The sequence below is a fragment of the Vidua macroura genome, chromosome 5 (genome assembly GCF_024509145.1).
Source record: "Vidua macroura isolate BioBank_ID:100142 chromosome 5, ASM2450914v1, whole genome shotgun sequence".
Lineage (NCBI taxonomy): Eukaryota > Metazoa > Chordata > Aves > Passeriformes > Viduidae > Vidua > Vidua macroura.
The window spans coordinates 38,368,635-38,391,474 of record NC_071575.1 but is presented as its reverse complement, the minus strand read 5'-3'; the positions used below and the strand labels follow the sequence as shown (position 1 = coordinate 38,391,474).

The 22,840-nt window shown below is 36.7% G+C and overlaps 1 protein-coding gene across 1 annotated transcript in view; it reads left to right on the top strand.

Moving 5' to 3' along the window:
• Positions 1 to 22,840, top strand: part of LGR5 (leucine rich repeat containing G protein-coupled receptor 5) — a 92,666-nt gene that overhangs the window by 15,111 nt on the left and 54,715 nt on the right. The window lies entirely within an intron of this gene.

Here is a 22,840-nt window from a genome sequence, read left to right as displayed (position 1 = left end):
TTTCACTTTTGGTCCCACAAGCACAGAATTTCATCTTTTAAAAGCAGAAGAAACCAAAATGGGCTCTTTTTCCAAGCTGTGAAAGGAAACAGATTTAGGACTGGCTAGATCTGTGAGGAGAAAAAACTTTTAGAAAGTAGACCACCAAAACTGAACTGCCAAGGTGCCAGCGTGCGTGCTGACTCCTGAGAGTCCTGGCTCAACTGCAGTTGATGATTTTGCTTAGTAGCGCATGGCACTGGTAAAATAACTTGCTTTCTGCAGCAGAATTCCCTGTGTAAAACTTACTTGTCTTTGCTAGTTAAGTTTCTGAATTCACAGAATTGGAAGAAGACAGTGCTCAAATTTTTCATGAAGATTGGAGTTGGAAGAGAAAACTCAGGAAAAAATGTGCTTCCATATTAAGAGTCCCTCTGAAACAGAGACATGTTTAGACATTCATATTGGCCTTCCCCTCCCCTTGGAGCCTGTTGTTCCCCTACTCCTGCTCTAGGCTCCATTTCTTTCAGCTGTGCTGACTCAGCTGTTTGTTGGACTGTGCTCCTAAACAGTTCTGTGAAATAATCTAGTTTAAAAACAAACATATTTCTGGGTGAAAAGTATGTATCTCATTTCACTGATACACCTCAGAATGTAGCCAGAGAAACAGCCAGACCAGCAGAGCTGAATGGACAAAGACAACAGATTGGGAGTTCAGAGAGCAGATGAAGGGGATCAGAAAATTTTTCAAGTGCCCTTGCACCATTCCAGATTCCTATGCAAAAATGACCCTACAGAAAACCATAAGGACAGGATTTTCTTATCTTTGATTTAGTTGTAGTCATGTGCTCATTAATAAAAGTATTTTCCCTTGATTAATTTGGTATAGTTAATGAACAATATTTTGTAAAAATTTCATTGGCAATGCTTATAACAGACACAATATAAATTCTTCAGAGTATGCCAAATGAATCTAGAATTTAGCAAAAACTGAGCAGCCAAATATTCTCAGAGAATCTGAGTTCATTTACAGTTCTTCAATTTAGTAGTCAACCAAGAGAAAAATTTTCACCCAGACATACCTTTAAAAGTCACAGTTCTTGAATTTGTGAGTCTAGTAAATGTGAAGTATATACACCAAATTTCAGATATATACACACAGATAATTTCAAAATAATGACTGGATAAAAAGCTTTTTCCTTAAATACGGAAAGAATTCCTCTTTATTCCATATTAAAGTATGGGGAAAACATTTTTGTCTGCCTAGTGGCAAACTTCACCCCAGATACATATATCATTAGCTTATAGAGCACACAAGGCCACATTTAAGAAAGTGAAAGATTCATCAGATAAGACTTCACCATTGAAAATGTCACCTCACTCTGAAAAAGCCATGAAATATATAATCCAGAACAATTATTAACATTGACAATAATTATTAACCCTATAGAAAGAAGTATGGCTTATGTGTATATACTTGATATCTTGCTACAAAAATAATTCCATTCCTTTGGATACCAAAGCACTATTATGATACTGTAACAGAACAAAAGCATTGTAACAAATGATTGCAGCAGCCAATTTCAAATATATTTGTTGGTTTTGCCATATTCCATATGCAGAAAGGCAATATTCTCTTCTGTCTTCCAGCTGCCATTAATTGCTGCGAAAGTCATCCAAATTCTGCATCCACAACCAATGCTCAACAAGTAAAACAGATAAAATTACAGCATTCAACCAAATTAATAGGTTATCATCTCATATTATCACTTTACAAAATAAAAAAAAAATAGGCAAACATATTTGTTTTTCACAAAAATCCCCTAAATCTTCCAATTTTATGTTTTGCTTTTCTAAAATTCCAGAATGTAAGAATGTAAGAAATGGTACTCTTGGGACACTAAAGAACATGTACCTTTATAACTGAAACATTTCATTATGAGTCTCTTACAGTAGCCAGAAACTGCACTTTAAATGAGACATACAGCATGACAACATTCATCAGAACTCATTCTTGTTGCTAAGATTTGTATTTTAACATTTTCAAGGCAGTTCTGTATTTCTGGATTATCAAATATCAAAACCCTCCGATATATTTTAGAATCACCACCCTCTATATATACTTAACATTGTAAGAAACTATATTAAATGTATAACCAGGTAAGTACAGCTGTGTGTTTCTCTTATGTGGTGTTTGAGGCAAAGAAAACTTCTATATGCTTCTGTAACAAGTGTTTATTAAAATTTACTTTGTTTTACAGTTTAGCAAACTCTGCAGGTAGCCTTAAGAGCCTGCTCAATTCTTTATCATTAAATCAACAACCAGATCTTCTTTCTGCCATTCCCTGGCAGGATTAATGGATTTTGGCATGATTTGTGTATTTAACAGTGAAAGCTCTTGCTGGGTAAGCTAGCAAGCTTGACTAATTCTCAGTTGTGCTAACTTCATAAACCTATTTTAAGGCTTTAACTTTGACTAAAGATTAAAGATAGTAACACATGCTGCTACCTTTGAATGCATCTAACATGATTATGGTTAATAAGTGTAACTAAAACATCAAATATATATTGTATGGTACGTGATAATATATGTATGTTGCAGATATTTTTCAGTATTTTGGGGTTTAAAGTGAGATTCCACAAAACAATTGATGTATTAATATTAAATCACCTGCATATATTTAAGTGCTTGAAATATTAAATGATACTTTTTAATTACAGAATTACTAAACTCTGTAAGAGGAACAGATAATTTGTATTTCAAAACAACTTACACCTGAATCAGAAAAGTGAGCAATTATTTTATTTGATCTAAAGCTGGCTTTCTCAGCAAACCCATTTTAACCCATCAAACATTCCAATTCCTATCGTTTTTTTCACCTTTTCAGACAATCCTAGAATCAGTATTCAGAAAAGCTTGAAGAAAGGAGAAAAGAGAGGAAAAAATATTTTCAGCCTGTCTGACAAGACTACATAAAAAGCTTGTGATCAAAGGATCTTAAATACACGTTACTGGTGTGACAAACAACATTTTTGTCCTTTTATTAGATTTATTTTCCTTCAGAAAACTGGAAAGGCCAGAGTATAGTTTGTGAAAGAAAGCTGGCAGGGTTGTATTCTTTGATTCCTAATTAACACCTTCAGTCTCAAAAGAGAACTAACAGAAATACCATAAAATGTTGCAGCTGCATTGTTATTACGCTTGGTTGGTTTGTTAAAAGTCGACTGGGCATTGGCAGCTGCAATAAAGGAGAAGCTCAATGGATGTTTTGTATTGTGCCCACTGAAGTAAAAGAAGGCAACCATTTTATTCTCAAATGGGCAGCTGCATAGTGATGTTTAAATGGAGCTAAATGTGAGATTTACTGTTAATTTATAGTAATTGGCTATAAATAAAGTGGCCATATAGCTTAGCTTTCATCTGTTAAAGCCATAGAGCACAAACTGAAGGGGAATGAGTTATGAAGGATAAAAAGTAAAGGGTAAAATACTAGAGTGATGAAAAAAATGCAGTTACTTAGAAGGAGCAGTGGTATTCAGTTTTGCAATGTGATGCAGAATCCACCTTGGAAGCAAGTGGTCAAGCTTTCTTTAAATAGCGCTTTGAGAAGTAAAGGTAGACATCCCTTTGTCCCAGTGTAGAGGAAACCAATGTTTTAATGCCGGGGTTAGAACCAAGTGCAGCTCTGCCTGGAAAGCATAGGCTTGTATTTTGAGTAGTATAATAAAGGAGATGTTTAACTCTGGTCAGATAAATCTCACTCACATTCAAAAAATGCAATTAGGGAAATATGTAAATCTAGATGTTTCATCAAATGCTTGCTAAGGGGTTACCAGTTCTTTCTTTGCACAATGACTGAACTAAAGAACTTCAGTGTCTGTGTAAGAACCATTGTCCCAGCCCCAGAGCCCATTGGAAACCGAGTCCAGACTGGTCGTGGGAAATACCTACATGTTTGACACAGGCCCCATTTCTGAGAGAAAAGGGGGTGGAATAGAAAGTATGGAGATTTTACTGTTGCATTCTAATCAGCCATGATCTGCCTAATTTGCTTTGATCAGGAAGATAAACTAATTTTCCTATAGGCTAGATAGAAGTAATTAGCAATCCAATGCTTTCATGCTTTTGTAAAAGGTAAAGAAAAGAATATAAGAAATTATAATGCTGGGAGCAAAGTACCCCTTTTCAGCTCATCTGAAAACATTGTTAATTGAAAATAGGATGGTGCCATAGGAGAGAGGCCCTGATTAAGGTGCTTTTTTGGGCTGGGATATCATTGTTCACCATGATCTATAATATTACACAGCTACATGTTTCTGAAGACTAATTTCACATGTGTTTTAGTATACTTAGCTTCTGTTCTCTTTTATGGAAAACAGTACATCTGTCATTCTGAGAGGATGGTGTTTGATTTCACAAGGCATTTTAATATCTTTTTCCACAATTGCATTAGAATAATTCAGTGGTTCATTAATGTCTAGATCTGCTGCTGCCATAAGACTTCAAGATGAGGGTTTCTGAAGCCATAATAGTGAGATCAAAAACCCTGTAGCCATGGCCAAAGCCGAATTACTGGATATCCTAGTCTCTTAATTCTGTTAGCTAACAATTGCATGGTTCTGTGGGCCTGAACTGTGACTGTTAGCCTGACACATGTGCTGTGGTGTAGTATACCTCAACTGAGTTTCCTAGGAGCTGTCACTCCTCCTTGGCTTTGGCCATTCTACTTCAGTATAAACCAAGATATCTTGCAAAAGTTTCACAGTAAACCCCTTAATATGCAAGCATAATGGCATGCCATCTTTATCCAGGCAAACTACTCATTCAGATCTTACTGAATTCCATAGGATGCAGAATCCCTCATTTTTAATATCTGTCTTCCCCTACATTTCCTCATCTTTATATGAATTAATTAGTTCAACAGGCAGTTACAACCGGCTTGCTTAATAATTCTGTCCACCTACCTCTTTATATTTTCAAAGTTTTATTTAAAAAGTCAAATAAGTTTAAGGACTCTACTTATTGTTTATGTTACAGTTGTACTGCAGTCCACAACCATAACTGGGATTATGCATCCACTATGTCAGGAACAGCTAAAGTATAGGTTCAGGCTCTGTAAAAGCTTTCATAGGAAAAAAAAAGAAAAGCAGCTATTGGTGATGAATGGGAAAAACATTTTATGGTGTGGATAAAGAAACAGGGACATGTGTTCTATCTCAGAGACGCTCCTATTAAAAAATAATATCCTTTAAAGATGGAGTTTGGAAAATTAATTTCCCCTCCCAGCAAGATGCATTGAATAGTATTTGGAGGAAAAATAGAAGCTCTGTTCCTGTATGATAGCAGTCTTAAACTGAAGTATATAACAAATTTTTCAGTTGTCTTTCTACATCCTAAAAGACACTGACATTGTGATAATCTGCAGTGTTTGTGTTCCAACAAATGATGGCAAAAGCTATGTTAGTTTCCATGTGAAAACATGGTAACAAAAATTAAAACTGATGTAAGAGTTATAAAAGAAAGTAGAAGCATTCATTGAAATAGCACTGAGAGTTGTGTTTAGCCTGGAAATATTTATTTGTTTTGCCTAAGGAGGCAGCACTGCCTCACAGATAAAGCATTGATTTGATATTCAAACCTGTATTTTCATTTCCTTATTGCATTGCTTAGTGCCACAGCAAAATTGTCTCCTACTGTACAGTCTCCTCAACTCTTACTTAGCAGTTAACTCTTTGTGTTGTTCCTTGAAAAGTATTGCATAGTTGATTATTGCTGTACAAAGAGTGCAGGAGGGAAAAGACAGCAAGCACGTAATTCCCCCCACCTGTTGGCAATAAACATCCTTCTTGCATATGGGTGGGCAGAAGTTGCTCCGCTGGCCCTCTCAAGAGAAGACATAGCAATTCTGTTTCAGACTTTTGAATTACATCACTTTTTCTGTGGAATATGAGCTAGAATTTAGATTCCTACAGCTGTTATTCTCAAACCTGAGGAAAGACTGGAGATTGCTTTTGTGCCTCTTTTTCAGGTGCATAGAAATTAGTTTCCTAAATCCTTAGAGTTTTTTGACATGAAATGCCTGAGGAAACAGACTATCTGTAATTCTTACAGGAGGAAAACACTGACTCTAATTTTGAATGTCCTTTTTCCATAGTGTTCTGTTCATTGTGAGGCTGAGCTATTACTGCTTTCTTGTGCTAATATGGAAATAGACAATTATCAAAATGATGCAGAAAAACAGTTTTGTAAGTTTCACAATTTTGCAATATCACTCCTAGTTCTATGTATGTATGAAGTCAGATCTATGTAGACCTTTTTAGGAAGATATGTGTGAGCTCTGCCCTTGTTTTGAGCCATCTGGAAACCATCAGCAAAGAACTGAGCCTGACCTTACCTGAGCACTAACCTTACCAAAAAGGATGGTTTTTATCTGGAGACACCTAAGAAACTGCCTGGGAGAAAAACTTGTTTCACCTCATTGGGCCTGAAGGAGTCTGAATACAAGATTGAAACCTACATGAAACTGGACTCTCTAAGCTCTGCTTTCAGGAAACACATTCTGATTTACAGAGATGAAAGATTTCAAAACTGTTTTAATTACAGCCTAAATTGCATTCACTTTCATTAGGGTTTTACTAATTTTTATTAAGTCCTCCTTACAAAGTTTACTGTATTTCTAGAAAGATCTACCTGTTTATATTTTATAAAAGAAGGCCCAACAATCAAATCACAAGTCTTAAAATGTACTGACAAAAGTAAAGACAGCTACTCACTTTTCCATGTAAAGAAAACTGGTTTCTTTCACTAAAAGAAAAGCTTGAATAATCAACCAGGCATTACAGTATACTTCTGATGTCAGAAGACTTGTATTGGTGCAGATTAGGAATCAGATTTCTTCATTTATTTTCCTTGTTCTACCACTAGTATAAATACTGTGCATACATTTTGTCTTCTAATTTAGTTGGTCACCCATACCTGCCTTATGCCATTTAAGACAGGTTATCTGGGGTGTCTCCATGAGATACAGATGATATAGGCTCTACAAGAAGTGCATCCTCTACTGTGCAAGCAGCATTGGTTGGGAGCCAGGCAAGTGCTCTCAAGTGATGAACCACAGCTAAAACAATCTGGCAGTTTAGTTTACTTTTAGTCAGCCCAGAGCCATGGCATGGTTCCCCCAGAAATCTTAAAGACACACAGAGAATTGCAGTATTGTTAGCGCAGTAACCTGTCTGAAGGGGGAGATTTGGAGTAGAAAATACCTTTTTCAATTTGTGTGACAGGCTTCGTATGAGGCTTACAGTGAGCTGGGCTGAGTGTGGATGATCTGTTATGCCATATCCAAGTTGCAGAGAGTTTTCAAATTTAAATTACGAGGTTTCTTCCTTTGATAGTAAAAAAAGTTGGGGACACTATGTTAGGGAAGGAAGGAAGGAAGGAAGGAAGGAAGGAAGGAAGGAAGGAAGGAAGGAAGGAAGGAAGGAAGGAAGGAAGGAAGGAAGGAAGGAAGGAAGGAAGGAAGGAAGGAAGGAAGGAAGGAAGGAAGGAAGGAAGGAAGGAAGGAAGGAAGGAAGGAAGGAAGGAAGGAAGGAAGGAAGGAAGGAAGGAAGGAAGGAAGGAAGGAAGGAAGGAAGGAAGGAAGGAAGGAAGGAAGGAAGGAAGGAAGGAAGGAAGGAAGGAAGGAAGGAAGGAAGGAAGGAAGGAAGGAAGGAAGGAAGGAAGGAAGGAAGGAAGGAAGGAAGGAAGGAAGGAAGGAAGGAAGGAAGGAAGGAAGGAAGGAAGGAAGGAAGGAAGGAAGGAAGGAAGGAAGGAAGGAAGGAAAGAAAGAAAGAGAGGGAGGGACTTGACTAAGCTTCTCACTTCCAAAAGCACTAGTGGGAAGGGTAATCTTTGTGTATCCTTGTGAGGGTTGTCCAGTGATCCCCAGGCTATGTATCCTTGACATTCACAGTAAACTTTCTAATACGGTGGAAAGGTCTATTTGTTCAAACAATGAGATCTGTCTGGACTGGGGGAAATTTGACAGGGGTCTGAATTTTTTTTTTTCTTTTAATATCGAAAAATTTAACTAACATTGCATTACTGGCATCTCAAACTTTGCCTAGGGTCTCCAAAGTGTGATGTTGTTCTGTTTTTCTTCTTTTCTTTGGTGCCTAAACATTTTGACCATATGTCAATGATTTTGACCATATTTCAATAATAATAACAATAATAATAATATAATGCCTTGTGCCTGTCAAAGTAGCTCATACCTTGGCTCTGGTTTAAGGTACTGGATACAAAACACAGAAAGGAAAGGAAAGGAAAGGAAAGGAAAGGAAAGGAAAGGAAAGGAAAGGAAAGGAAAGGAAAGGAAAGGAAAGGAAAGGAAAGGAAAGGAAAGGAAAGGAAAGGAAAGGAAAGGAAAGGAAAGGAAAGGAAAGGAAAGGAAAGGAAAGGAAAGGAAAGGAAAGGAAAGGAAAGGAAAGGAAAGGAAAGGAAAGGAAAGGAAAGGAAAGGAAAGGAAAGGAAAGGAAAGGAAAGGAAAGGAAAGGAAAGGAAAGGAAAGGAAAGGAAAGGAAAGGAAAGGAAAGGAAAGGAAAGGAAAGGAAAGGAAAGGAAAAGGAAAGGAAAGGAAAGGAAAGGAAAGGGAAGGGAAGGGAAGGGAAGGGAAGGGAAGGGAAGGGAAGGGAAGGGAAGGGAAGGGAAGGGAAAAGAAGAATAAAAATGTCCCTGGGATGTAAGAGCAGCCTAAAAAATGTTTGTGTGTGTAAGGGGCACCAGTTTTGAGGGTTTAAAGCCTGTCCATTAGCTTTATTTGGAGAAAGTTAAATTAAAACTGTATTGTCCTAAAAGAAACACAAAGCAGTATGTAATGTTAGAAATTATTAAATCTTGCAAATATATAAAGTTTTTATAAAATATAATAAATTATGGATGTTTAATAAGGATTAATATCAATTTCTTGTCTATACTTTAAATATAAAACAAATAAAAAACTTTTGACATCTGATTAAGGGAAATTTTAGACTGTTTCATTAGATAAAGCAATCAGGTTGTGCTTTAATCAGTGTCTTTGTTGAATTAGAAGAAACATACCTTCCAGTCTTAAAATAGTAACATAATTGTAAAGTTGTCAGTCTAGGGTTTCTGTTTGAACTGATTACACTCGATAAAAATAACAAACCATGACAAATAGTGGGGCTAGGTTTCAGTAATTCACTGGAGAATGTCTCTACCAAGTCTTTGTGGCAAAATGTCTTGTTTGCAGGACAAATGCAGAGTTGAAATAACAACCCATGAATACCACTGGTGAAATGGCTATGTACACAAGGTGAATGCTAAAGTTTTCCCTTCTGAATGGACCTTTTAATCCAGGCATTATCTAGGCTCTGAAAAAGTCTTCAGTGGCCTTACGTACAGATTAATGAGAAAATCTGAGACTCGGAGTTGGGCTATTTGCAGAAACAGTTTTCAAGATTTACTGATGGTTGACAAATGCCATTTAAGCTTTCAAAGCCATCAATATGCTATTGAAAGGGATTTAGAGGGAAATCCTCCCACTATAGAGAACGAGGACTTTGAAGGATCTTGGTGGAAGCCCTTGGTCTCCCCACCCCTTCAAACCTTTCAGTGGCTTCCTTCAGCATATAGAGCCCTGAAACGCGTGGCTATGGGAAAGGGGGGGCGGCCCCTTTGAAAGGCATTTGTATATAACTGAATGTGCCAATCTGCTTTTGTTCAGGCATGAGAACTGAATAGAAGTGTTTCCAGAAAAAGTCTCTTGTGCTCATGATCAGTTTTTCAATGGGCTTTCTGCTAATAGATTTTTAATATGGGAGCTGGAAATGGTGAAATACGAGTTTGAAAATTCTAGTGAATTGAAAAATTGCCCAAGAAAGTCTCTCTGCCCTATAGCATTTGTTAACCATGCAACCATATCCTTCTCTAATAGTGGCTTTCAAAGAAAAGGAACTTCATACATTATACATGTGACAAGACAAATCACCTGAGTTTAACTTTTTGAAACAATGTCCTTTATTTCACAGAAATTTTAAAACCTATTTCTATGTTATTTCTTTTCTTTGGTTATTTAAAAACTAATTTTCAAACCATATGTTTTTATTTAAAATTATCCATTATGGGATTGACTTAGGAAAAAAAGATGATGAACCTTAGATGATTATGTTTTAGTTAAATGAGTTTTAATTTAAGATTGGGATGGCTTGAAGTCCTTGCTTTTGCCCATGCTGTTCAGGATCAGCAGGATTCAAGATGAAAATTCTAAACAGCTTAATAAAATTGTACAAATGAAAAAGTGGTAGAACCTGCTGCATAGTTCAGGAGAAAGGGATCTCTGGAATCTCCGGTGGATTATGCAAGGATATACTGGGGCTTTATTCATTAAGTTCCTGAGAGATTTGTGGTTTTCAGTCAGAACAAATGCCCACAAAATCCCCTCTGTGTTCCTTTTAATAGCAACAGTATTTATGCATGTAAAACTGTGTGGTGCTGTCTTCCAGTCTGTCAAAAGTATGTGAAAGTTGAGATTCAAATGCCAAGGCCATGACTGAGGAGGCATCCTTCACCTCTAATCTTGACATCACTCCCCACATGGAACAGGAGAACAAAGCCAGGATGTGGCTGCTGTAGTCTCTTTATATCCAGTGTGTGGTGTGAAGAAGAATGTCATTGTGCATCCCACCAAATCCAAACTCCTTATGAAGGGAAAGGAAGGCTGACTGGATTCTGCAGAATGTGGAAAATAGGACAATACATCTCAGCAGAAGACCTTCTTCTGCTTAGTGAGTGCTTTGACTTTACTTCTGTCCCATATTTCATTTCTATCTGCACCATTTTCATGCTGGCATCCATTTTGCTACCATTTAGAGAGGGAGAGCAGCAGTAACAGCATGTGGCAGGTACTGTCTCATGTGAGGTGACCAGTGGTCATAAGAAGCCAATGTCACGTAGCAGTTGGGTGTTGTGGTGTTCATCTGTGCTACTTGTTCATTGCAAAGCAAACGAAGGCTAAAGGAGAGCTGCCAGCTTGTCTAAGGCTTCTAGTTCTGAAAAAAGGATGGTGCATCTTCACCCAGAAATAACCATCTGTTACAGCCCACACCTCTCCACAGGTTAAGGGGAATGTTGTTTGATTCACTCCAGGTGATGCACGGGAGAAAACAAAGTTCTCAGGATGTTCAGTACCAAACTTTTACTTGCAAACTTTAGAACATTAAGGTAGAATAAAGTATTGGGCAAATTTTAAATAAACTTAGGCAACTTGAACTTATCCAGATATGGATAAGAGGCACTTACAAGGCATTGACTACAATTTTTTTGTCTAGCTTACAATGTATTTTGAGAAGAAATTAGAAGAAGAGAGAAAGAAAGGGTAAGAGTAGAAAGATATTACCACTCATGGATCCAGCAATGAAACTTGATTGTTGCAATTTAGATGTCTACTGATCAAAGTGATGGTCACAGTCTTGGTCTGCCAGGGTGGGGGAAGCCCATGAAACACAAAGTTCAATGGGTTAAGAAATGGCCCAGGTACCTCCTCTGGCAAGAGGCACTGAATTTTACACTATTGGATGCAACACTGTGGATCATGTGCAGTCTTCTGGTGGAAGGACCTAGAAATGAGTCTGGGGATGCTTCGGGGATCTTTGATGGTTTATGACACCTAAGACATGACAATTGTTTTTCATTAGAGTAGTTGTGCCAATTATGCCCCATCAGAGGAGATAAACACCTTCAGACCTACATGTGAATGTCCCAGTATCTCCTGCAGAGGGAAGTTTTACACCTGAGCCAGTTGCATAAAGAAGGACATGATAAAAAGCACTACCCCATCTCCCAGGATCTGCTGCTTATCAGCCTTTTCCCTTACCTGGCTCAAATCCCAGCTCCTTTCTAAACAAAGGTTGATTTGTGGTGGTCATCCTCTGGTGCTCACACCCGCTGCACCTGGGCTGTTACCTTGCACATTGTCAGCAAGCACCCACTGCTTTTTGCAAATGGCCAATTGTTTGAGCCTTTGACCATGAACATTTCAGTCTTTCACTCCATCACAATGTACATTATGCTGAGTAATCCTTCTAGTTTTCTGATGGAGCTGATTGGAAACCTGAACTTGATGTTAAAGAAAAATTGAGCAAAGACTGTGGAAAAGAGAGGTTAAGAAAGGAAAAACTACCAGAATCAGCTCATCACTCTGAAAAAACACCAGGAATGAAAAGTTAAGTAAGAAAAAAAATTGGATCAGACATGACAACCAAGAGAAAACAAAGAAAGGCTGTAACAGCGGAAAATGTTACACTTTCCACTCCTTAGTGACCAACATGACATCTTGCCTTTAACTCAACAGATTTTAGAAATTATAAAATGGCTGAAAAAAATACACTGAAAACTTCCCCGTGAACCTGTGAGTACTACATGCACTATTTCAGGCAAGCAAGTGTGCTGTTGCATAATTTCCACAACCATGAAATATTGCCTATTGGGAACTTGTAGGCCTGGGATGATGTCTTCCATCCATGGGAGTCACTGGGAGTTTTGCTGCCAGCATCGGTGGAGCCAGGTGTTTACCCCCAGGCACTGTTCTAGTGCTGACATTGACTTGCTGTATTAGAGGTTTTAAGACTTGTAAATAACAGGGTAACCGATTGTTTCCAACATTTTTATAATTTGGAATAGAAAAAGAGATCTTGGAAAGTTCATTTTGTGAGCAAAATAGGCAGACCAGACAGATGCAGTAATGACACACTATTTCACATGTGCACACAGGTGCAATACAGTTGGCAGCAACAGTTTGCATTTGGTAAAGGTTTGTTTTGGCTACTGATGTTTTGTGATATTGTCTCCAGGAAGTTCCATAACTCATATTTGAAGCCTGAATCAGACAGGGCAGAGGATTGGGCTGAACAGCACCAGTTAGTTGCTTGCCCTGGAGAAATTTTCTGTTGATCATCATAACAATCAAAAGAAGTGTGGGTGATTGCCCTCAAAATGAGGACAGTGGACTATGTAAACTCTGTGAATAAAAGGAAGGAAACAGGCATCGTTTTTTCTGGATCAGAGTGCTGCCTCTGCTCCTACTAAATACAGGATTATCCCCAACAGCCCAGCTGAGTTCAGTAGAAATGGTTCTGAAGTATTTTGCCTCCACATATTAATTGTAAAGCTCTGATCCCATTAATTTAAGTTGTAAAAGGAAACGATTTCTTAAAAAAGAACATATTTTTGTACTAGAAAGAGTGCAACTCTTTCTAGTATAATTATGCTAGTATAAGCACATGAAAAAATATGTGCCAGCCCAATATAACATATGAATTCTCTCTACTGGAGAGTTCTCCTTGTTAGGGTGACTTAGAACATCTCAATCCTTGACCTGAATTGTTTAAAGCTAACTCAGGGATTTCAGTAGTCTGCCTATCTGAACGGCAGCTGATCAATTACAAGCAAAGAAAATGTGTGGAGACTAGATAAAAGTAATGTCAGTATAAGATTAAGGATCTGGTATTTATGTACTTTTATACCAGTCCATGTGAAGGTATCTCATGATGAAAGTGAATTTTGATTACTTAAGAAAAAATAAATCATTACCTGATGGAAAAATACAGTGGTTTTAAGTGCACTATCTTTGTAAGAATCAAGCTACATATTTCTTGGCACTTACTGTTGCAGAAATGTGGATGTTCAACCAGTCAGGGAAAGATCTGACAGCTTTGTCATTCCTCTGAGCTCTGTAGGAAGTGTTGGAAGAGGCTGTCAGCTAGCCAGGAGCTGGCAGATCTAAAGGCCTTTTGTGTTTCAGCAAGCAAGCTCTGTCAGACATAAAGGGAAGATGTGCATACAAAAAATCCACAACTTCCTATATCTGAGGAATGTTTACAATATTTACATCCTAGGTATAACATCAGCCTGCATTAGTCCAAGCCAAAACTGCCAACTGAAATAAACCAGTTCTGCTTCACCTTTCTTATGTGTTTCTCTGTATTTGCACTTGTGGAGGCACAAACATCAAGGTAGTGAACCAATTCAGGGACCTGATTTCAATTAAAACCAATTTTTTTCCTGCTGGTTATTTTTTTAAATATAGATCAGTTGCCAGCTGTGGTTAAACAGCATCTTTACAAGGAATGAGGAGTTCTGGATTAGGGGAGAGATCAGGAGAAATTCTTTCGGTAGCAACATTGAATGAAACTGAGTATGTTGATGATATGACATCCATTGAGCTGTCCATGCAATAAAGAGAAGAATCTGTAAATAATTATTTCAGCTAAGCAACAGCACAAAAATTATCAAATTAGTACTTCAAAGTAGAACTCTAGTAGATGTAATGTATAGCATCATTTTCTTTGCTGAAACTCTTCAATTACTGTTTAGCAACACAAGGTACAGCTAAACAGTAGCAAAAGCAGAAGTGACAGGGCTCTGCTAAAATGATTGGACATGATAATATTAATGGTGTTTTCCAGCCTAAACAGTTCTGTGATTCTGAGACTAAACAGTTCTATGATTCAGCACCAATGCATAGAAAAAATTGAAACTTATATGATAAGAGTAGCAAAGAAACTTACCAGCATTTTACTGCTATCTGACCAAAAACAAAAAAAAAACAAACAAAAAACCAAACAAACAAACAAACAAACAAACAAAACAAAAAAAAAAAAACCAAAAAAAAACCAAAAAAAAAAGATCAGTTGAGATTAAAGGCATAGACCCTTGTCTTTGCTGACTTTTATTTTTGCCATCTCCTTTTCCAAACCAGAATTTCACCCAGAGTATGTGAATTTTGCAGTGAACTATTTTGGGAATACTCAATGTATATATCTACAACACCTGCTACATTATGTCACAAAAAGTGGCATTGTGCAGAGATCCAGTGTTGTGAAATTTGAAAAGCCATAGCATCATCCTGCTGTACCTGGGATAATTAGTCTCTCTGAGAGTACCTAAGGTGGTAATGTATCTTCCAGCTCTGGACCCAGCTCACTCATCTGTACCTTGGGGACCTTTACACTGTGCAGTGTAGGAGATGTATTTCCTGCCCTGGGTGCACAGATCTGTTGTGCACGGATCTCCAGATACTCATGCTTACACCATCACTGTTGAAATGTGTTTATAGTAGATTCTCTCAAAGCTCTTTGAGTTTAAATTCTTCAAATCTGTGCTGTGGAATTGAGTTGAGGCAAATTAAGATGCACAAAATAAATCAGTTACACTGTATCTTGTTACAAATGAAATCAGGCTAATCATGATTAATTTTCACCCTCAGCAGGCTCACAGAAGTTGTCTTGGGTATTTTGGTGAAGGTGAGTTTTAAAATTGGTTTGTGTAACATATAATCTGTGCTGTACATAATTTATGTTTAGATATTCAGACCAATTCACTACCGGTGAGCTGTAATAGTTAATTTAGAAATTTGCACTTTATAACTTACAGGTAATATTTTGAATAGGGTTATATCTTTGTTTACACTCAGATACATTTTGAATTAGTTTCTGCTGTAGACAAGATGTAGCATGTCAATAAACAAAGGATGCTGTGTTTTTTGTACATTTTATCCTCTCATATAAATAACCACAATTCAGAAACAGCCTCATTGAAACCAGAAAAATGAAATTATAGACAGAGAATTAGAAGAAAATTGGACCCCCAGTTTCTAAAATGGATGAATGTATCCAGTCGTTCAGAAGAAGGAAAAAAAATCAAAAAATAATAACAAAAAATGATATTTTTTTCATTTATGTAGCAAATAGTTGTAAAAATAAGCAACATCTGGAGTGGCAGAAAATATTCTGAAACTAAGGGTTTCTTTGTCCCAGACATGGTCACATCTAATAAGTATCTCTTGTCAATTTAACTGTTCTATTCTTCATCAAAATAAGATAAACAGTACTTGATAAACAAACAAGTAATGAAAAACACAATAAACATGCTGGCAGTTGTCTTCTAAATTACAATAAAAACCAATATTATTTTCCTGTTGTATATTGTTTCACTATTTGAACAAGATTAATCATGTAACTCATATAATCTGTTTGAACAGAAAGAGTGCAGTAATTGAATAGTGCAGCAGAAACAAGCAGTAATTCACAAAGTAAAAATGTACTAATACAATCTGTGGACATGGGTGGAAGAGGAATTCCATCCAGTCCTCTTTCAACTGCCTCTGCTGTCTTCTGTGTTATAAAATACTCCTTTAGCTATTTAAGTTTTTTAATATGTGAGTTAAGTACAGCAAATGATTGACATGTTGGAATGTTTTCATAAATTATCCCGGTAATTATTCCTTAGCAAACTGAGTCTTCAACCTCAAATGAACAGCCATGAATCAGCTTTGAAAGGAAATGGTTAATTTTATCTAGTGAGCATCATGAATTTGATATGAAAAAAAAAAAAAAAAAAAAAAAAAAAAAGAGAACCAGAATCTGTTTACCTAAAACGATATGTCAGATACTTGTCAGATTAATTCAACACTGGGTGTGTTTGGTCTGATCTTTGATCTTTACTTTCTTTTTTTGACCCTAATTGTTTGCTCTGACCTGCTCCCTCTGCTGGAGTCTTGGATAAACTGAATGGCAAAATTGTTTCCTAAAAAGATTAATCATGCACATACTGTTTGCTTTACAAATGTTCTGCAGTCCAGATATAAGTAAGACTTTGATGGTTGTTTATATGGAAGAATTGCCTGTGTTCGAGAATAATGCATGGTGTTTAAAATCACTGTGTTACAGACCTTCTGCGGTAATAAGCCAAATTTTGTTCTCTGTGACATCAGAGGAACTCAGTGACAGGTGTTGGGAGTGCAAAAGTCTGGCCAAAGCATTTTGTTACCTTGTGTTGAATCCAGATGTGACCTATCAGCCTTATTTGCCGGGATCCAGTATTATATGGGCCAATACACAACAGCACAGAAGAGATGAAGACAGAGCCCTCCTGACCTTAGTGGATCACCTTTGAGGTTTCCCTAAATTCACGGTGCTTGATCTTACCATGTATATCTATTTACAATTGTGATGGCTGGAACAAGCACCACTGGTGTGACTAGGAAAGGTGTGAGAGGGACAGGGGGAGTACTGTCCATTTACTGGCATGAAATTCTCTGTGAGGTGTGCAGGCACACAGGCTCACTGCACATGACCACACAACATCATTTGCTTGTTGCAGGGCATGTTTTAATACAAAGGAGTTGGGTTCCTGGAGAGAGTGAGCTTCAATGTCAAGTAACAAAAATTTTCTGTAACTAATGTGTAACAAGTGATCCTCTTTTAGCTTTACACCCCTTTCGTGTAAACCTGTACCATGGGATCTGTTGCTGTTAATTGGCTATTGCAAATAATATTACAGAGGGTAATGAATTTTTAAATACTTAATAGTAGCATTTGTCATTATCAATATGCAAAAGGGCAGAAACATCCATGCTATTGCCACTTGTTATTTACCTTGAATACCTTGATAGTGAGATTTCCTACTCTGTAATGTCTGTAATGGCTCTCTCTACTGCTTGTTCCTACCAATGTACTAGTTCTTCTTCTAGAAGATTTTTCCGAATACAAAGATGTACTCTTCAAATGTGAATCATTTCGTGGAAATTCATATCTTAATCATAGTTTGCAATAGGATCCTTCAAAGAATCACAGATGAAGTTTGAAGCTGGTTATGAAAAGAAGTACTATGGTTTAATTGTCAGAAAACACTTAAAATGCTTATTTATGCATGCTCATACTCTGCCCTGTGTTGCTCTGCATGGGTGTATTAAACATGCAAATACATGACTAGCAATTTTCATGTTGACTTTGAAAGATAGTGTAATCTAGGAACAGTAAAATGAAAATACGGTCTTTTTGCTTAGTCTATTGACAGCTTATGTATTGAACTTTGGTAAATTGGTGTAAATGCCATGATTGGACAGTGTGATCTAATGAAAACATTGCTGGACAACTCATCATCAGCATTGTTTTCCTCTGTGTTGTATAAACATCTGTTTGCCTGTGAACTTGTCACTTAGCATTAGGTGTCTTAGTTTCCTTTCTGGAATATGATGGTAATTATTATTCTATTTATTTATTGATATCCTCAAATGAAAATAGCTATAGCAATTTATTTGTAAGAAACTTCTTGGAAGGAGCTTCTATTACTACAATTTTGGCAAATAGATTTATCTCCTTAATGCAGCTGTAGCATATGGAGGTACTTTCCATACAAGATGAAGCATTTGTATTAGTGGATGGTATGCAGTCAATAGCCAACATGTTCTTCCATCATTCCATGGATATTAGTTATATCCTGCCAGTACTAGAAACAAGAGTGCTGTGTTAAAAGGATAAGCAAAGCAAGGGAAGAGCAGATGTAGGATTCACCTGTTTTCATTATTTTGTGTTACTACATGTAAGCTAGTGTCAAATTTTGCTCTAAATGAATTAAGGAAATTGTCTTCGTTTAGAAACTGTTCTCAGCTGGTAACAACTAATGGACTATATTCAGTCTATTGACAATATTTTATGAGAGTGCTTTATCTTTCAAAGACTTCCATAAAAAGAATTGTTAATACATTTTGGATAAGGCAAGCTTAGAAGAATCAAAATTAATAATAAGTCTTGATATTTTTTTTTAAATCAAACAGGTTGAAACTGTTTAAATAAATTGGCTACAAAATTAATTATCTTTAATACTGGATTATTGTATTAGACCTGGAATGGATAGACATGTTTGTACCATTCAGTATAATAGACATTTAGCCTAGTAGAAGTTTAGCATGTATCCCTAGGCATAATTTTGTTCTCCTTTAAAAGACATAAATATAATGTGAAAAGCCAGTCTTCCATGATGAATAGTCACTGAAACATCTCTTGTAATAACAGTTAATAAAAGGTTAGTAATGTGGCCTGCAGACTCATCTATTATATGTTAAGAACTAGTTCACTTAACTTGTTTTACTGGCTTTCTGGAATTCATTGGGAACTACTTACTTTTAAGATGGTAACTGGATGTTTTTTCAGTGTGTTTATTCATGAACAATAAAACTGAGGGAAACAAAGACCTGTCGTATTTGCCTTCTTGGATGTTGTTTTGCAAATGCTCGGAATTTACTCATCCACTCACCCAGAAAAAAAAACAGGTAGATGCATGTGCAGTTTTCAATATTTTCTCGTCTTCAAAGATTTAATCAGAGCTAGGATTCCTTTAACAAGTCACTAGAGACACTGCGTGGTGACTGATTGGTACAGAGTATAAATAAGATATTTACTGAGACATGTTGCCAAAGCAGTCACTAAAGCAAAGCTCCTTATCTTTTGAAAAGGTGAAAGTTTCACTTGCTGGTATGCTGCTTTTATAGTCAGCAGTTGGAAATAGGCTGCAGGAGTGCTGATGGGAGAAGGGACAATGCATTCACTTCACTATTCAAAATAACATATTGCCTTTTCAGTCTGATACGGCAGCTCATGGTGGTTTTCACCGAGATGGGACTATGGCTGACTCTATTCAGAGCATTTGTAAATTTAGGGTATACTCTTACCATATTGCTCCTCCTGTCATCAGTGGGATTTATATGTGCTGTGATGCTGGGAGATGGGAGTAGTCCTGTTACACTGAGTTATTTAAACATTTTCGGTAGTCAAATACTTCTAAGTTTTTCATCACTGTAGTTTGTAAGAGTCTACCAAGATTTGATACAAAATCAGAACCATTCTGCTGAGGATAGTTAAAGTTCCATTACCTTGATTTTAATATTTTTAAGCATTACATTGCAAATGTTGATGTGTAAGCCAACTTTCATGCCCTTCTTCTTCCTAGAGAGAGCAAAATGCTAATTTTTACAGGCCAGCACTGAAAGGAGAAATCAGAAAACCCATTTGAAGGAAAGACACCATCATATGTGCAGGATGTAAGACATATCCTCTGCAATTGTTACTGGTTTTCGTTGTAATGATGGAGTTTACCACCTAGCTGTTTCTGGCTGTTAGCTGTGCTTGATCTAGCTAATGGCTGTAAATCTCATCCTAACCACATCTTCTTGGCAGGATGGTCCAAAATGCTAGCAAACCAAAATGCTGAGAACCTTCTTTATGTATCTCTAGAGCACTGTGAGGAATTTCTGTCCAGAAGCCCAAACTTTGTATTGTCCGCACAAGATGCAGTGACTGATTGCATTGCATTAACTCTTTTTGTTTGTCTCTAACTTCTCTGAACATCCCCCCCAAGAACTAACTTTGTGCCATGACACTTGCATCCCTTAGTCATTCCAGTGAACAAAAATTTGATTAAATGCATCCATGGTAATTCTGAAACAAAAGAATACTCTGAATCTAAAAACTGTGAGCACAGACAAACTACTCCTTTGCCAGTGTAAGGGAAGTGTGTGTTTTTTAGGGAGAAATAATGTCACCTATTTAGCCAACTGGTACAGCTGGAAGAAGTAGAGAGCTTTGATTTCTGTGCCTGAAAGTTTCTCAGTTTTTCCAATTGTGTCAGCTAGCTTCATCAAATACATTACCTCTCACTACTGTAGTCTGCCTTATATTCTTAAAGCATTACAGCTACAAGAATAGCACATTGCCAACATAGACTGTAATGCCCTGTATATTAGTTGCTGGTATCTTTAAAAAGAGATTATTGAGCAAGCTTGGGGAATAATTCCTGTTACCCCCCATCATCCATGGAAATATTTAAAAGATACATAGATGTGGTACTTAGGGACATGGTTTAGTGATAAATGCATGGCAGTACTGGATGACCTGAAGGGTCTTTTCCAACCCAAATAATTCCATGATTCTGTGAAATATGCATAGGTAATGTTTAGTAGTTTGGTTGCACAAAAACACCTTTGTATGTTATATTCCAAGAAAAGAATCATGTGGGGGGAAAAAGTAACCAATCTAACAGAAGGAAATTATTTAACTAATAGGTTTAAAAATAGTTAGAAATTGCTGCAGTGTACGCTGGGAAAAAGGAGAGGTTCTCCTCCATCATATGGTGCGGTATACAGACTTTATCACGAGTGGAGTCCAAAAAGGAGAATAGGACATAGCAGTTCACTGTTGCCAAATCCACCTCTGGGGTCTAAAGATGTTATTAAGGAAAATGCACTTATTGTTGGTTTTCTTCTTGGGCATCAAAGCATGTAGTGAAAACCACCTTCTCTTACTCTAATCCTCTTAAGATATTAGGGTCTGGGTAAACTGCTTCTGACTGGTTCGTCATAGGGTCCTGTGGGTGATAAAAGCAGACAAGTACTGCCTTCTAGTAATAGAAGTTAATATGCCAGAAAAGCAGACTTCAGGTTTGTCTCATCAGCCAGAGCACTGGTTAGTGCTGGGTTTGTAGTATGCCCTAAATACTTGTGTGTCTGAAGATGAATCATTCCCATCTTCCACCAGGGCTGGCTTTTTAAGTCTAAAATGTGATTTGGCATGTTTTCAAAAACCCATTAAGACATGTGTTGAAAATATCATAATCAAAATGATCTTGTTAAAATATTGGGTTTATCTTAATATTCGATAATATATAATTCACTACCTGGGTGAGTTTTTCTTTTGCCAAATAAATCCATGTTTTTATTCCTTTGCCAGAATAAATCCTTTGAGCCTTTATCAAAGTGAAAGGGCAATAACCTGCTAAACAGTATGAAAGAATTAGGTGATAAAGTGTTACAGTAAAAAATGAATTTAATAAGTACACATTTCTCAAATTATACTTTGATTTTTAAGTGAATGCAGAAACCTTATTCAGTATTGATTTGATAATTGTTCTAAAGTATTAACACATTTCCTTTATTTTAAAATCTCTATGTGAAGTATGTTTTTAAATTATACATTTTAAAATTCACCAAAAGATCAAACATCTAAATTAATTATGCTGACTAAAAGCATATATTCTGTAATGTGAAACAGACTGTGAGTAATGAGAACTAGATGGAGTAGGAATAGGATGCCTACCCACCAAAGTACAGATAACTTATTTACCTTGTAAGCTCTTAACAGCTGGAAGAAATAAAGTTATCTAAATAGTACCCAAAGTAGCTGGAAACTATAAGCACTGCCACAAATGTGTAGATTTGTTTAAGTAGTGGGAAGTTTTAAATTACTGTATAATGCTTGCATAAAATATGCAGGTCACTCCTAATTTTATATTAAGAATCTACAGAAATTTTGATGCAGTTGTGTAAGTTGTATCTTCCACACAGAATTTTATTACGCAATTTGTTTACAGTCTTGGCGCTCAATGAAAAGCAATTATAATGATACTGTAGGACATGGGGAAGACAGTGGAAAACAATGAAAAGGCAAGTAAAGAATCAAAGGGTATTTTATGAAATTTAGTCTAAAATATAGATTGAATGAGCTCTGACATAGCTGATATTGCTGGTGGTTTCCTGTACCAGGAACTACTATGGAACCCCACCAGGAAGTGTGTTACAGAGCAGGATCACATTACACCCTTGTTTTATGGTTCATTTCACTTATTTAATGCAATTTGAGTACCTGTAACAAAAGAGCACTCAAAAAGGGAATGTTTATTATTTGAAAATATGTCATTTCTGTAAGCCAAGTTGGGTTTTGGGAACACCTGATGTGCCTGTGTGAGGCAAGGCAGAGCAGTATGACCATGCAACAGGATGTATGGCAAAAGCAAAGCATTACCATATTAACGAAATTTTAAGGATGATGCAGATACTTTATATCTGTTTGCTTTTGCCTGTCTAGTTTAGTAAACCAAGTGTACTACAGCACTACAACAACAAAAATCACAGCGATTTTCCTTTACTACTCCAAGTACATTTTAATACAGTACAGTGGTTTATTAAAATTATGTCCACTAAAAGTATTGTTTAGTGTTCTAGCTGATTTATAGAGCATGATAAAACACTCC